This window comes from Erinaceus europaeus, chromosome 4 (assembly GCF_950295315.1).
Source record: "Erinaceus europaeus chromosome 4, mEriEur2.1, whole genome shotgun sequence".
Taxonomy (NCBI): Eukaryota; Metazoa; Chordata; class Mammalia; order Eulipotyphla; family Erinaceidae; genus Erinaceus; species Erinaceus europaeus.
In genome coordinates this window covers 114,196,186-114,211,131 of record NC_080165.1, presented here as the reverse complement: position 1 = coordinate 114,211,131, position 14,946 = coordinate 114,196,186, and the positions used below count along the sequence as shown (strand labels likewise).

At 41.0% G+C, this 14,946-nt stretch overlaps 1 protein-coding gene and 1 pseudogene across 2 annotated transcripts in view; one reads left to right on the top strand and one right to left on the bottom strand.

The window, feature by feature from the left end:
• The window catches only part of MAP3K5 (mitogen-activated protein kinase kinase kinase 5), a 277,002-nt gene that overhangs the window by 224,999 nt on the left and 37,057 nt on the right, over positions 1-14,946 (bottom strand). The window lies entirely within an intron of this gene.
• On the top strand, positions 5,155-10,649 carry LOC103110842 (small ribosomal subunit protein eS6-like; annotated as a pseudogene).

The following is a 14,946-nucleotide window of genomic DNA, read 5'->3' as shown; positions in this document are numbered from 1 at the left end:
ATATGTTCTATATATATCAGTATGTCTCAGCAAATTGTATACAATCTTTGTTCTAAAGACTATCAAGGGGTGGTAATAATGCTGGTGCTGTTAGAACATAATAGGAAATATATCTTATATTATTTTGTAGTTATTTGACTAGATAGAGTGATTGAGGGTGGTATGAGAGAAGGCTGTCTAGACCTAAGTAGTAAATACTAGATTAGACTATTTATGGTACCTTCTTTATGCCTTACTACTATCTTCCCAAGATTATTAGGTCTAAATCTAATCACAGGGAACTAAAGAGCACTTCTACTTTGAGGTATATAGTCATTCCTAACTTATGGATATGTGAATACATGTACCCAGTTCCCTAGGCCCTATTCTATATCTACCATTTGTAACTCTGTTAGAGAGAGCACCATTTGAAATGGAACTAGGTAGTCCCATGTGTTAGAAAAGGTCTCACCAGACTATTGGAGTTGGAAGGTTGACATCTCAGGCTTGGTGTCTATGGATAAAATCAGAATTGAAAAGGCAATGGCATCATAATATGGCATGGTAACACTGGTTGCATTGATTTAGTTGAGGTCAGCAGAGGCAGTATAACAGGATAAGGCATCAAGAGAAGAGGCATCAAGAAATACAAGCAAAGCCCCAGAGGTTCCAGGACTGGCGAAAATAAGTATTTTAAGGAGAATGGGGAAGGTTCCTTACAGCCTTAGAGTTTAAGAAGGCAAAAGATAATTATTGTTTTTTAATTACTTATAAAACCTCCAGAATAACAGTACAGCTGGTTTCTAAGTCTCCCTGGGAAAGGGCTGAGGTTACTGAATTATTTGGGATGCATTGGATCGACCTTCCCATGGTACATCCCGTGAGTTCCCATTCATTGGGGAAACTGACAATCCTTCCTAGCCGACTGAATCCACATGGATCCCAGTCACTTTCAAAGCCAGCAATAAGCAGCTCCTGACAGCTTTCAAGCTGTTGGTCCTGCTCTTTGAGTCCTCCAACTTAATGTTGAGGGGCTGTCCTTTGCCAAACACGTTCTTATTGGTCAATTGGCGATACAGCGTCAGGCAGATGTTATTTGCCTACAAGAAACACATATAGCAGTCGATGAAGCTGCTCGATTCATCATCAGTGGATTCGATTTAATATGCTATAATCTCCATCCTAAACATGGCCTAGCCATTTATGCCAAATCGTATCTTGCGGACATTTACCGTACGGCCTCTTCGACCTTCTACGACTCCATTACTATTGGAACTATTCAGCTCGTCAACGTATATAAGCCTCGCAGTGCCTCATGGGATAATGAGGTCCTGCCTAGCCCGAATCACCCAGCCGTTTACGTTGGAGACTTTAATAGTCATCACCAAGACTGGGGATATTCCTCCACTCGTGCTGACGGCTCTATCTTAGTCGACTGGGCTTCAGCGAATGACTTCTCCCTATTATACGATCCCAAACAGCCAGGCTCTTTTCACAGTGCTAGATGGAATAAAGACTCATCACCCGACCTGTGCTGGATTAGCACAGTCAACGGCCAAGCCTTTCCCGCTACAAGACAAGTTCTCAAGGTCTTCCCGCATAGTCATCACCGCCCAGCTATCATCCACATTGGTCTCCAGCTCCCACTGATTCTGTGCTTGGAGAAACTAAGATGGAACTTTCGGAAAGCAAACTGGCGTCTGTTCAGTGATCTTACCAACAAATCATTCCTGCAATTCCAATTAACTCTATCCCCTCTGAAGATTCCTACAGGCGCTTCCGCCAAGCCATCTTCAAAGCAGCTTCCCAAGCTATTCCTCGTGGGAGACTTGCTAACTATATGCCTTGTCTTGATGCTGAATGCGAGCAACTACTAAAGCAGTATGATGAGTCGGGCGACCCAGATGTGGCCGACCATCTCATTGCCTCCCTGGATGCAGCACGCCAAGCCTGCTGGCAACAACTCACAGAAAGTCTGAACTTCACCCACTCAAGTAGGAAGGCCTGGAAGCTTCTTCATAGTCTGGGTGCCGGTAGCCAACCCTCTCCCATCTCCCATCCTCCCGTATCTCCAAACTCAGTGGCCAGTCACCTAACTCAAGTTGGACGTGCTAAGATCGACCCAGTCTGGAAAAGAGAAATTTCCCATGAGTGGTCATCCCTCTTCCGTTTATCTTGTCCATCTCCAAAACTCTCTCCCTTTACACTGTCTGAACTGGAAGACGCTTTGAAGAGGGTTAAACTGGGAACGGCTGCTGGCTATGATAACATCACCCCAGAACTCATTCTTAACTTGGGCCCCATGGCAAAGAAGTGGCTCACTACATTCCTGTCCCACATCTTGGAATCCGAATCTATGCCCAAAATATGGCGTCATGCGAAGATAATAGCAGTTTTGAAATCAAAGAAAGACCCAACACTGGCTGCCAGCTATAGACCAATTTCTCTCCTCTCCATGTGTTACAAACTCCTTGAGAGGCTGCTTCTGTCACGAATTTCTCCTCTTAGAGAGAAATTCCTATCACCCGCCCAAGCTGGTTTCCGCCCAGGAAGATCTACCTGCGAACAAGCCCTGGCCCTCTCAACTTACATTGAAAATGGATTCCAGAAGAATTTAAGATGGATGCTGTCTTTGTTGATCTCACAGCAGCTTATGACAGGGTCTGGCACCGTGGTCTCCTTGTCAAGATCTCAAGATGCCTGCCTCCATGGGTGGCCAACACTATATCGTTTCTTCTCCAAAACAGAAGATTCCGGGTGCATCTGGGTGACAAGTCTAGCAGATGGAGACTTGTCTCAAGTGGCCTCCCCCAGGGCTCTGTTCTGGCTCCTACACTATTTAATATTTACATCAATGACCTTCCAGAAACTTCTTCAAGGAAGTTCATCTACGCCGATGACATCTGCTGTGCAACTCAGGCATCCAAGTTCGACATCCTCGAGGAAACACTCACGAAAAACATGTCTCTGATATCTGATTACTGTAAAAAATGGCGACTAATCCCTAGCACTGCAAAAACGGTATCATCTGTTTTCCATCTACACCATGCCTCGGCCTCGCGTGAGCTTAATGTGCAGCTTGACGGTACGAGAATCCGGCATGAAGCCCAGCCAGTCTATCTTGGCATTACTCTCCATCGCACTCTGTCATTTCACAAACATCTCATAAAAACTGCAGCAAAGGTGGGCACGAGGAATAACATCATTGCAAGACTGGCCAGCTCCTCATGGGGCGCGAGCACTTCCACACTACGATCATCATCTCTGGCATTATGCTATTCCACTGCAGAATACTGTGCTCCAGTATGGTTCCGTAGCCCCCATGTCCACTTGGTTGATTCCAAATTATATTCCTCCATGAGGATAATTTCTGGAACCATGCGTTCCACCCCGGTTCCATGGCTGCCAGTTCTTAGCAACATCGCCCCGCCAGATATTCGTCGGGATGCGGCATCATCTAAGTTCATTTCCCACGTCTACGCTTGACCGGACCTGCCAATATACACGGATATCTTCGCCCACCCTGTTCAACGCTTGACGTTTCGTCATCCAATCTGGTCTCCTATGCCTACACTGAACTTCTCTGTTCCAGACTCTTGGAAACAGAGTTGGCAGTCAGCTGAGGTCAAGAACAAACACCTCATCACAGACCCCTGTAAGCGTCAACCCGGCTTTGACCTAGCACATTATGATTGGGCCCTCCTCAATCGCTATCGAACAGGCCATGGCCGGTGCACTGCTATGTTCCACTGCTGGGGGGCCAGAGACGACCCGAACTGCCCCTGTGGCTACAGACAGACTATGACCCACATAGCCAACGACTGCCACCTCTCCAGAATCAAAGGAGGTCTCGAAACTTTACATCAGGCTTAACCTGACGCTGTTGACTGGCTACGGAAGAAGGGCAAACACTAGAATAAGAACTGAATTATTCTATAAGCACCAATTGTGGTCTATGGGATAAGGACAGATACATACAGAAGGTATGAAGGAATGTCAAGATACATAAAAATGTGGTCTTTACCATTTGGTCCTCAAGACGTATTTTTGTAGAAGAGGTTGGTATCAAAACCAATAACTAAAACACAGAAGGAGAAAGTGAAATATCCATGCATTCAATCAATCAATATGTATGAGGTACCCATTATGTGTCAAGTATACTTTTTGGTATACATTAAGTACTACGAGTATTGGATAAACAAAGTAGACAAGAAAAAGAAACATTGAATTATATTTAACAATATTTTTAAGTAGTTGAAATTGCTTTCATACCAGGTCTTTCTGATGAAACATTTCTTCTCATCTGATAATATTGGTCTTGACTTTTTCAGTTGTTCCTGTTTAGTCATTTCATACATGATGCAAGGCGTACAGAGCAACAGCTTTTTATTTTTTTATATCCCCAAAGAATCAAGTATGTATTGGATATTTCAAAAAATTAAGAACTATTGTACCCCTCTTATCCTATGGTTTTTGTCAGTGTTTCCTTTTTATAAATAAAAATTTTAAAAAAAGAAAAAAAATAAGAACTATTTAGTAGTTCTTAAAAGGAGTATCTTAAAATGCACAAGGACAGAGAATATAAACTTGCAACGTAAGATTTCACAAATCAGGAACTCCCAGAGACATGGCCATAGAATAGCAGCTGCCATATGTTGCTCCCCTGATAAACTAATTAAAGAATGAAAAACCACCCAAATACAACTTTGTTTTCTTCAGAAACTTCCTAAGCCACAGATGGCTGTAGATACATGTAGCCAGTGGGTGGAAATGGGGTGAGACACTCAGAAACTAAGTCGTTTTCAAGGGTAACTAACTCCATCTTCATAGCTATACAATGGAGCACATAGTCAGATGAAGGAAGGCATGGAATTCCTGGGCACTTAACTTGTGAACTCAGAGCTGCCCCCAAAAACTTACAGATATTTAAGATAAACCTAGTTAAGAACTAAAGCCTTGTGGTTGGCTCATTTTCACACAACCCACCAGAAAAATAAATCCTGGGCAACTTTTGGAGGCAGGACAAGGGCTTAGCAGAAATGGCATATCACTCCCCTGATCAACTACTTAGAATTTTTTTTAAAAATCACCTGAAAAATTACAAAATTTAGAACTGTGATGTTTGTAGCCACAGTGACTACAAGCAAGTGTAGTCAGTGGATCAGTGTATGAAAAATGGGGTAAGGAAGAGACTCTCAGGACTTAAGAAGCTATGGTTAGTGGCAGCTGGCACTATTTTGGTAGTTATGCAGCACAGCACATGGTCAGAGAAAGATAGGCAGGAAATTTCTGGGGGACTACTCTGTGAATACAGGGGATCAGGATATTGAACTGCTCACAAGAATACCAGGATTTATGGCAAAACACCTAAACAAGAACTAAACTTGTGTGGGATATTCAGGCCCTGGGGCCCAGTTAGGGGGAAAAAATCCTTCCTGTCCTTTGGGCACTTAGGAGAAAGCAATTCTCCCATGCTGTTACTCCACAGATGCTGGAAACACAGCAGCAGCACCTATATTGACATCACAAACACTAAACCAGCCTGGTGAAATATTACAAAGTCCTCCTTCCCCCAATACAATATATAGACAGGGAAAATCATTACTAAAACATCAGCACTACCTTCTAGAACAATAACAAAACCACACTAATGGAAAATCTTGGAATATTAATTTCACACAAACAGCAATGCCAGAAATTACAAATAACCAAACATAATTCTGTAAAAAATGACAGAGATAGAGTTTAAAAAACTCATTATGAAATCAATTCATGAAAATTAACTTGGCGTACAGACACAAATCCAAGAATTCAGAGATTATTTTACCAAGGCATTATAAAACACACATATAACAAACAAAAACAAAAAATAACACCTCCAAATAGAGCTGTAGGGTGTGAAAGACACTGACTGCAGTTCATGCTCACATAGCAGGCCTGGGAAGTAGACTAAATCAGGTGGAAGAGAGACTATCAGAGATAGAAGACACAGCCAACACACTTAGTGAATGTAAAGCTGTTGGAGAGGACAAGCTTAGGAAAAATGAAGCACTTCTTTGTAAAAACAGAAAATTCCATCATAAAAATGAATGTGAGAGTTATTAGGGCTCCAGAGGAAGAAGAAAGGGAGAGATTCAAAACAAAATTATAGCAGGAAATTTTCCACACTTGAGCAACATTCAAAACATAGAAATTCAGGAATATCAACAAACAACTAAATTCTTTAATCCCAAATAGTACACAACAAGAAACATCATAGTAAACTTATTCAAAAGCAAGGACAGGAAAAAAAAATCACAGTCTGCTAGAGAAAGGAAAAAACCCAAAGAGGCAGAATCATCAGGATTCCATCAAATTTCTCATTATAAGCCCTAGAGTGAAGGAGCAGGTGGAATTACATATCCAGAATAGTAAAAGATAAGAATTGCCAGCCATGAAATCCTGTTAAATTCTCTTCAAGTATGAGGCAGAAGTAAGGCTATTTTCAAGCATTAGTAAACTGAAATACTCCATCACTACCAATACTGACTAACAAGAATTAATGAGAGGAGTCTCACAATATAAAAAAAAAAAAGGTTGGAATTCCAACTTTTAATGAGATGATCAGTACTAGAATAGAAGCAGGAACACAACAACAGGAAAATGTTAGTAAGTAAAGGTCAATCAAGAAAAGACTTGCAGATATTGTAAGTAAAACAAAATACACATGATAACCACAAAATAAAAGAGCACAGAGACAAATCAGGAAAAAGGGGACTGAGTGCTGGTATACCTAGTTAAGCACACATAGTACAAAGCCCAAGGATCCATGTAAGTAAGGATCCAGGTTTGAGGCCCTGATCTTCACCTAAAGGGGGGACATGTCACAAGTGGTGAAGCAGGGCTACAGGTGTTTCTCTTTCTACCTCTCTATCTCCCCCTCCCCTTTCAATTTCTCTCTGTCCTATTCAATAAAATGCAAAAAATAGCCAGCAGGAGCAGTGGATTGATAGTGCCATCACAGACCCCAGCAATAACCCTGGAGTTAAAAAACAAACAGGGGGTCAGGCGGTAGTGGGTTAAGCACACGTGGTGCAAAGCACAAGGACCCCAGTTAGAGTCCCCTCCCCACATGCAGGGGAGTCACTTCACAGGTGGTGAAGCAGGTCTGCAGGTGTCTATCTTTCTCTCCCCTTTTCTATCTTCGCCTCCTCTCTCCATTTCTCTCTGTCCTATCCAACAACGAATGACATCAACAATAATGGTAATAAACACAACTAGGCTATAACAACAAGGGCAACAAAAGGGGGAAAAAATGGCCTCCAGGAGCAGTGGATTCACAGGCACTGAGCCTCAGCAATAACCCTGGAGGCAAAAAAGAAAAAAACAAAACAAAAAAAACAAAGAAACATCATACATATAGATAGAAAGATATAAACATTCCTACTCATGACCACAGAATGTGAGCTCAGATCTACAGGGATGCAGAGGTCACACAGGACCCTAAGCTGAATATGGGCCCCAGATCACATCAAATCGATGGGGTTTACAGTCAACAATACTTATACACCTTTCCCATATTTGGGAGCTACTCTCTTCCCTGATCCAGCTTTCTGGTCCTTTTTCCAACCATGACATCATCTCCCCAGACAATAACTTGGGCCCACCTGCATATCAGATGTAAGGCTCAGGAAAAAAATAAATAAATAGTCATGGGCTCTTTGGAATACAACTAAAATAAGATGACTATATACAAAATGGAGAACCCCTAACTCTTCATATGAACTTTTCAAACCTTTAGGTTCATGATTAGTCAATAATTTTTTGGGCTCTATATGTTAACTCTTTTTTCAGCCACCAGGTTCCAGATGCTAGCATGATGCCAACTGGACTTCCCTGGGCAGACGACCCCACCAATGTGTCCTGGAGCCCCACTTCCCCAGAGACCCACCCTACTAGGGAAAGAGAGAGGCAGACTGGGAGTATGGATCGACCTGCCAATACCCATGTTCAGTAGGGAAGCAATTACAGAAGCCAGGCCTTCTACCTTCTATACCCCATAATGACCCTGGGTCCATATGCCCAGAGGAATAAAGAATAGGAAAGCTACCAGGGGAGGTGATAGAATACTACTTAAGAGTAATAAACCCACCTTCTGACCCATCTTGGATGGAGCTAGAAGGAATTATGTTAAGCAAGCTAAGTCAGAAAAAGAAAGACGAGTATAGGATGATACCACTCATAAACAAATGTTGAGAAGGAAGAACAGAGAGGGAAAAGGAAAGTAGAATTTCACTGAGTTTGGAGTATTTCACCAAAGTAAAAAGCTCCGGGTAGAGGGTGAGGGTAGATTTTCAGCTTCACTATAGGGGGGTAGGGGTAGGGACACAGAACTTTGGTGGCAGGAATGGTGTTAATATACACTTCTATTAACTTATAATCTTATAAATCACTATTTAATCAATATGAGAGGGGAAAATAGGTTGAAAGTCTTTAACTTTTTGATGCATAGATCCTAGGACCCATGAGACAGAACACATATGCACATTTATCCATAAGTTAAGGGAAACTATATACCTTAATGTAAAAGTGCACAATCATTTGCAGTGGTTCAATAAGTGCAGCAAGCAAGTAGAAAGACCAAAAAAGGACACTTTTTTTATTAGGTACCATAAAGTACTTAATCAAATAGTTTGTACTTAGACCTACATACCTTCTTCACCTAGTTCCTATTTCACTTCCCTCAATCACTCCAAGGCTAAACTTGCCAGACAAAGTAAAGACTACAAAATCTGGATAGGGACAAGAAACTGGCACCCTTTAATGGTGGCTCTTTTGGCCAACCCATCATCTAAGGTCCTAGATGTGGAATCCTGGGATTCCTATGTAGACATGATGGGACTAGAACTCTAGCGGATCCCTGTCCCCAATGTTGTTGTTCATCTCCATCACGAACAGCATAGTGGACCCTCTTGTCGGCCTCTAGAGGATGCTGCCCTCAATATGGGTTAATATTGGTGGGGACTGCCCCATTCTCTGAAGGGAGGTTGGGTCTGCATACCCTGCCACTCAAGGAAGATGGGTCCTGGTATGAGTGCAGCCTAGAATGTTCCTAGCTATAGCTATGGAATGCAAGCTCAAACCTGCAGGGATGCAGAGGTTGCATAGGCTCCTATGCTGAATATGGGCCCCAGATTGATCAATGGTGCTTACAGTTAACAATATTTATATACATTGCCCTTATCTGAAAGCTATTGTTTTCTCTAATATAGCTTTCTAGTCCTATTTCCAAATCTCACACCATCTTCCCTGATAGTGCCTTTGGCCCACCTGCATGTTAGCTATCAGCTCAGGGAAAATTAGTAGTCATGGGCCCCTTGGAATATACCTAAAATAGACCTACTAGCTTTTTCCAAAATGGAGATCCCAAATCTCATTTGCTATAGTCTTACCTTCAGATTGCTGATTATTAAATGATTTGTTATACTTTATATCTTAATGCTTTTTCAGTCACCAAATTGTAGATGCTACCATGATGCCAACCTGACTTCACTGGACAGATGACCTCACCAATGTATCTGGAGCCCCACCTCCCTAGACCTCTGCCCCACCAGGGAAAGATAGAAACAAGCTAGGTGCATGGATTGACCTTCTAGTGTCCATGTCCAATGGAGAAGCAATTAAAGAAGCCATACCTCCCACCTTCTGCACCCCATAATGACCCTAGGTCCATGCTCCCAGAGGAATAAAGAATAGAAGAGCTTTCAGGGGAGGGGATGGGATACGGAGTTCTGGTGGTGGGAATTATGTGAAGTTGTACCCCCTCTTATCCTATGGTTTTTGCTAGTGTTTCTTTTTTATAGATAAAAATTTAAAAATAAATTAAAAATAAATGTAAGAAATGGCCCTCTTTCTCGTGGCGCCTTGGAGGCGGTCAGCTGCTTCAACGTGAAGCTGAACATCTCCTTCCCAGTCACTGGCTGCCAGAAACTCATTGAAGTGGACAATGAGCACAAGCTTTGCACCTTCTATGAGAAGTATATGGTGACAGAAGTTGCTGCTGATACTCTGGGTGAAGAATGGAAGGGCTATGTGGTCCGGATCAGTGGTGGGAATGACAAGCAGGGTTTCCCCATGAAGCAGGATGTCCTGACCCAAGGTTGTGTCTAGCTTCTGCTGAGTAAGAAACATTCTTGTTACAGACCAAGGAGGACTGGTGAAAGAAAGCACAAGTCTGTTTGGGGGTTGCATTGTGGATGCCAATTTGAGCATTCTCTACTTGGTGATTGTTAAAAAAAAAGGGGGGGGGGGAGAAGGATATTCCTGGACTCACTGATACTATTATCGCCTAGGGCCCAAAAGACCTAGCAGAATCTGCAAACTTTTCAGCCTTTCAAAAGAAGATGATGTCTGCCAGTATGTTGTGGGAACTAGCCACTAAACAAAGAAGGTAAAAAACCTAGGACCAAAGTGCCCAAGATCCAGCATCTTGTTTGTTCTGCAATATAAACATTGCCACATTGCTCTGAAGAAACAACACACTAAGAAAAACAAAGAAAAGGCTGCAGAATATGCTAAGCTTTTTGCCAAAGAAGGAGGTCAACGAAAAACGTCAGGAACAGATTGCAAAGTGATGGAGGCTGTCAGCCTTGAGAGTTTCTACCTCTGAGTCTGAATCTAGTCAAAAATGATATTTTTAAAAGAGTAACCAATAAAACCTAGCACCAAAAAAAGAAAGAAGAAAGGAAAGGAAGGGAGGAAGGGAGGGAGGTATGGAGGGAGGAATGAAGGAAGGAAGGAAGGAAGGAAGAAAAAGAGAAATGGCCACTACATTTTGGTCAGAGGATCAATCCAACAGGAAAACACTAACTATGATCAATATATATGCTTCTAATATGAGCACACCCAAATATATATAAAAAATACTTACTGACCTCAAAGGAGAGAGCAACAGCAATGCAATAATAGTAAGAGACCTTAACACACTATTTATAGTAATGACAGATGATTAAGATAAAAAGTCAACATTGAAACAGAGGCTATAAATGAAGTCATAAATGAGAAGAACTTAACAGATACCTTCACAACCTTCCATCACAAACAAATAGAGAATATACATTCTTTTCAAGTGCCCATAGAAAATAACACCAACCTGACTTCCCTGGGCAGGTAACCTCACTAATGTGTCCTGGAACCCCACCATTCCAACGCCCTACCCCATGATGGAAAGATAGAAACAGGCTAGGAGTATGGATTAACTTGTTAAGACCCATGTCCAGTGAAGAAGCAATTACAGAAGCCAGACTTCCCACCTGCAACCCATAAAGGTCCAAATTTGGTCCATACTCCCAGAGGGATAAGGAATAGGGACCATTCAGGCAGGGGTTTTGATAGCACAATGGTTATGCAAACAGATACTCATGCCTTAGGTTCTATCAAGTACCAGGTTCAATCCCCTGCACCACCATAAGCCAGAGCTGAGCAGTGCTCTGGTGGTAAAAAAAAAAAAAAAAAAAAAAAAAACAGGGAATCTTCCAATAGAGGAGATGCTATATGAAACTTTGGTGGTGGGAATTATATGGAATTATACCCTTTTATCCCCAATCTTTTTTAACATTATTAAATCACTAATTAAAAAAAGAAAAGTCCTGTGGGGCTATGTGTAAGCTTGATAGAGCTTAGGGAAAACTCCCCCCATCCTTGGATGGAGGTCTGGGAAAGACACCCCCTTGTTAGCCTCTCTCACCGAGATGAGCAAAGGGGAAAAACAGTCTCTCAGACTCAGTTCTCCCTTTTCAGACTCTCAAGTTCACAGAGATCTCACTGCCTCTCCCCACTAACTGCAGGCCACATGGCTGCCTGCCTTAAGGTTCATTCAAAGTTCACATAGTCACCCAGAGTTCACACAATCACCTCACTTTTGATCATTAGAGAAAGCATACTCCATCAAACACCTCCCTGACATCAGTCAGTGAAACTCCAAACTTTATTTCTTTATAGCTTTGATAACTATCATGCTCTGTTTATCTTCTCTCTATCTCACCCTGCTGGTTTAACCCCTATGTTTCTCTCAAATACCTTTGGATAATTCAGTTGCTTGCATCATGGAGAATAATTGTCTTGACCTTTATGTATCTCATCAATTCCTGTCATACCAGCCCCCTACCATAGGGGCAAGCTGACCTTTAAGAAACCTGTAATTTCTGACATATTTGAAAAATGTTCTTTGTTTGGTTCTCTATTTAAATCCATGTCCATCTGCCATTAAATGACAGTGTCCCAATTCTCTCTGGTGTCTCTTGCCTATATCGCGTCGTCTCTTGAAAGAGCGAGGGAGAACCAGTTGTTTACCTTCCTGGCTGAGAGCTAACCCAAGTGAGCTCCAGCAAAGTCCATATACAGTTATCAACGGGGTAGAAAATAAAACGTTCAGGAAAAAAAATTCTCAAGGATTGACTATGTGTTTGGGACACAAAGATAGCTTTAATAAATACATGAATAATGACATCATAAAAAATATTTTTTCTGACCATGAGGTACTGAGATTTAGACATTAACCATAAAAAGTAAAAAAGAAATAAACTCAAACTATGGAGATTAAATAATACACTTGTGAATAACACTTGAATCACTGAAAAATTCAAAAGAGAACTTAAAATTACTTAGAGAACAACAACATGAAGAAACCAAATACCAGACCCTGTGGGATATAGCAAAAGCTGTCTTAACAGGGGAGTTTACAGCAATATAAGCTCACACTAACAAACAGTGAAGATATCAAGTAAGCTCTCTAACATCACAACTGAGTGAACTGGAAAAGGAGCAACAAAGAGACCAAAAAGTCAGCAGGAGGAAGGAAATAATCAAAATCAGAGCAGAAATTAATAAAATAGAATCAAGAAAGACTACACAAAAAATTAATAAAACTAAGATCTGATTTTTTGAAAGCATAAATAAAATAGGTAAATCACTGGCTAGACTAACAAGCAAGAAATATGGGATAAAAACTATCAGGAATGAGAGATAGATACAAATAATCACCCAGGAATATTATGAATATCTCTACTGAAATAAATTGGACAACCAAGATGAAATGGATGCATTTCAGAATCATACCAGGATACAAAGCCAACACATAAATCTGTGGCATTTCTGTATACAAACAAGCAGTCAGAGGAAAGGGAAATAAAAGACTCTCCCAGTTACAATCAAACTCAGAAAGATAAAATACCTTGGGGAAATCTCACAAAGGAGGTGGACTTTTACAATGAAAACTATAAGGCACTGCTAAAAGAATTAGAGGGAAATTACACAGAAGCGGAAGAGCACTCCTTGTTCCTAGATCGGAAGAAGAAACATTATTAAAATGACTATTCTACCAAAATCAATCTACAATTTTAGGGCAATCCTTATCAAAATTCTAATGGCATTTTTTCAAGCAAGTTGAACAACTTGTCCAAAAAATTGTGTGGAACCACAAAAGGCCACAAATTACCAAATCACTCCTGAGAAAAAAGTAAACATATGTAAGTATCACACTCCCAAACTTCAGTTTATACTACAAAGCAACAGCAATCAAAACAGAATGGTACTGGACACTTTGATCAATGGAGCAGAACTGAAAGCCCAGAAATGAACCCACACATATATAACCAACTAATATATGACAAAGAGGCCAAAGACATTCAAAGGGGTAAAGAAGGTCTCATCAACAGATGGTGCTGGGAAAACTGGACAGACACATGTAAAAGAGTGAAGCTAAACCACTTCCTAACACCATACACCAAGGTCAAATCAAAATGGACCAAAGATTCAGATATTAGAAAAGAAACTCTAATATTTATAGAATGTCAGTGAAACTTTGCAGAACCTTCATATCAAAGATGTATTTTGAGACTCAACCCCCCTGGGCATGGGACTGCATGAAACTGAAAAGCTTCTACACATCATATGTATTTTGAGACTCAACCCCCTGGGCATGAGACTGCATGAAACTGAAAAGCTTCTACACATCCTATGTATTTTAAGACTCAATCCACTGGGCATGGGGCATATGCACTCCCTATGTTCATAGCTGCATTGTTTACAATAGCCAAAGAGTAGAAGCAGTCTAAATGCCCATCAATAGATGACAGGCTAAAGAAGTTATGAGATATGTATTCCATGGAATACTACTGTGCAATAAAAGAGATGATATTTTGTTCTTTGGGATAAAATGGATGGAACTGGAGATGATTATGCTTAGAAAAATAAGAGATGAAAGACGGGAGTCCAGCGGTAGCGCAGCGAGTTAAGCACACGTGGCTCAAAGCGTGAGGACCTGCTCAAGGATCCTTGCTGGAGCCTGGCTCCCCACCTACAGGGGAGTCGCTTCACAAGTGGTGAAGCAAGTCTGCGGGTGTCTATCTTTCTCTCCCCCTCCTCTCTCCATTTCTCTCTGTCCTATCCAACAACAATGGCATCAATAACTATAACAATAAACAAGGGCAACAAAAGGGAATAAATAAATAAATATTAAAAAGAAGTTAAAAAAAATGAAAGACAACTACCAGATGGTCTCACTCATATGTGGAATCTAGAGATCTGACTTACATGAACTTTACAAAACAAAAACAATAAAATAAAATTAAAAAAAACAGAAACAAACTGTTTCTAAGACTATGAGAACTATGCTGGTTAACTCTGGAGGTAGGAGGATGGGGACACAGAACTTTGGTGGTAAGTGTGGTGTGTAACTATACTCTGTGATCTTACAATCTTGTAATACAGTTGTTAATCACAATTAAAAAATGAAAAAATAAACTTCACAAATATAGGGAGGATAATAAAAATAGAAAGTTAAAAAGATACACGATTACATTAAGTGGAAAAGAATGCTAAGTTCAAGCTCCTATGTAGCTACACAATATGCTGGATTCAAAACTGTTCTTGGTCACTATATACTAAGTACATATTATGGCCCAAGAATTGGGTAATAATTTCTTTTGT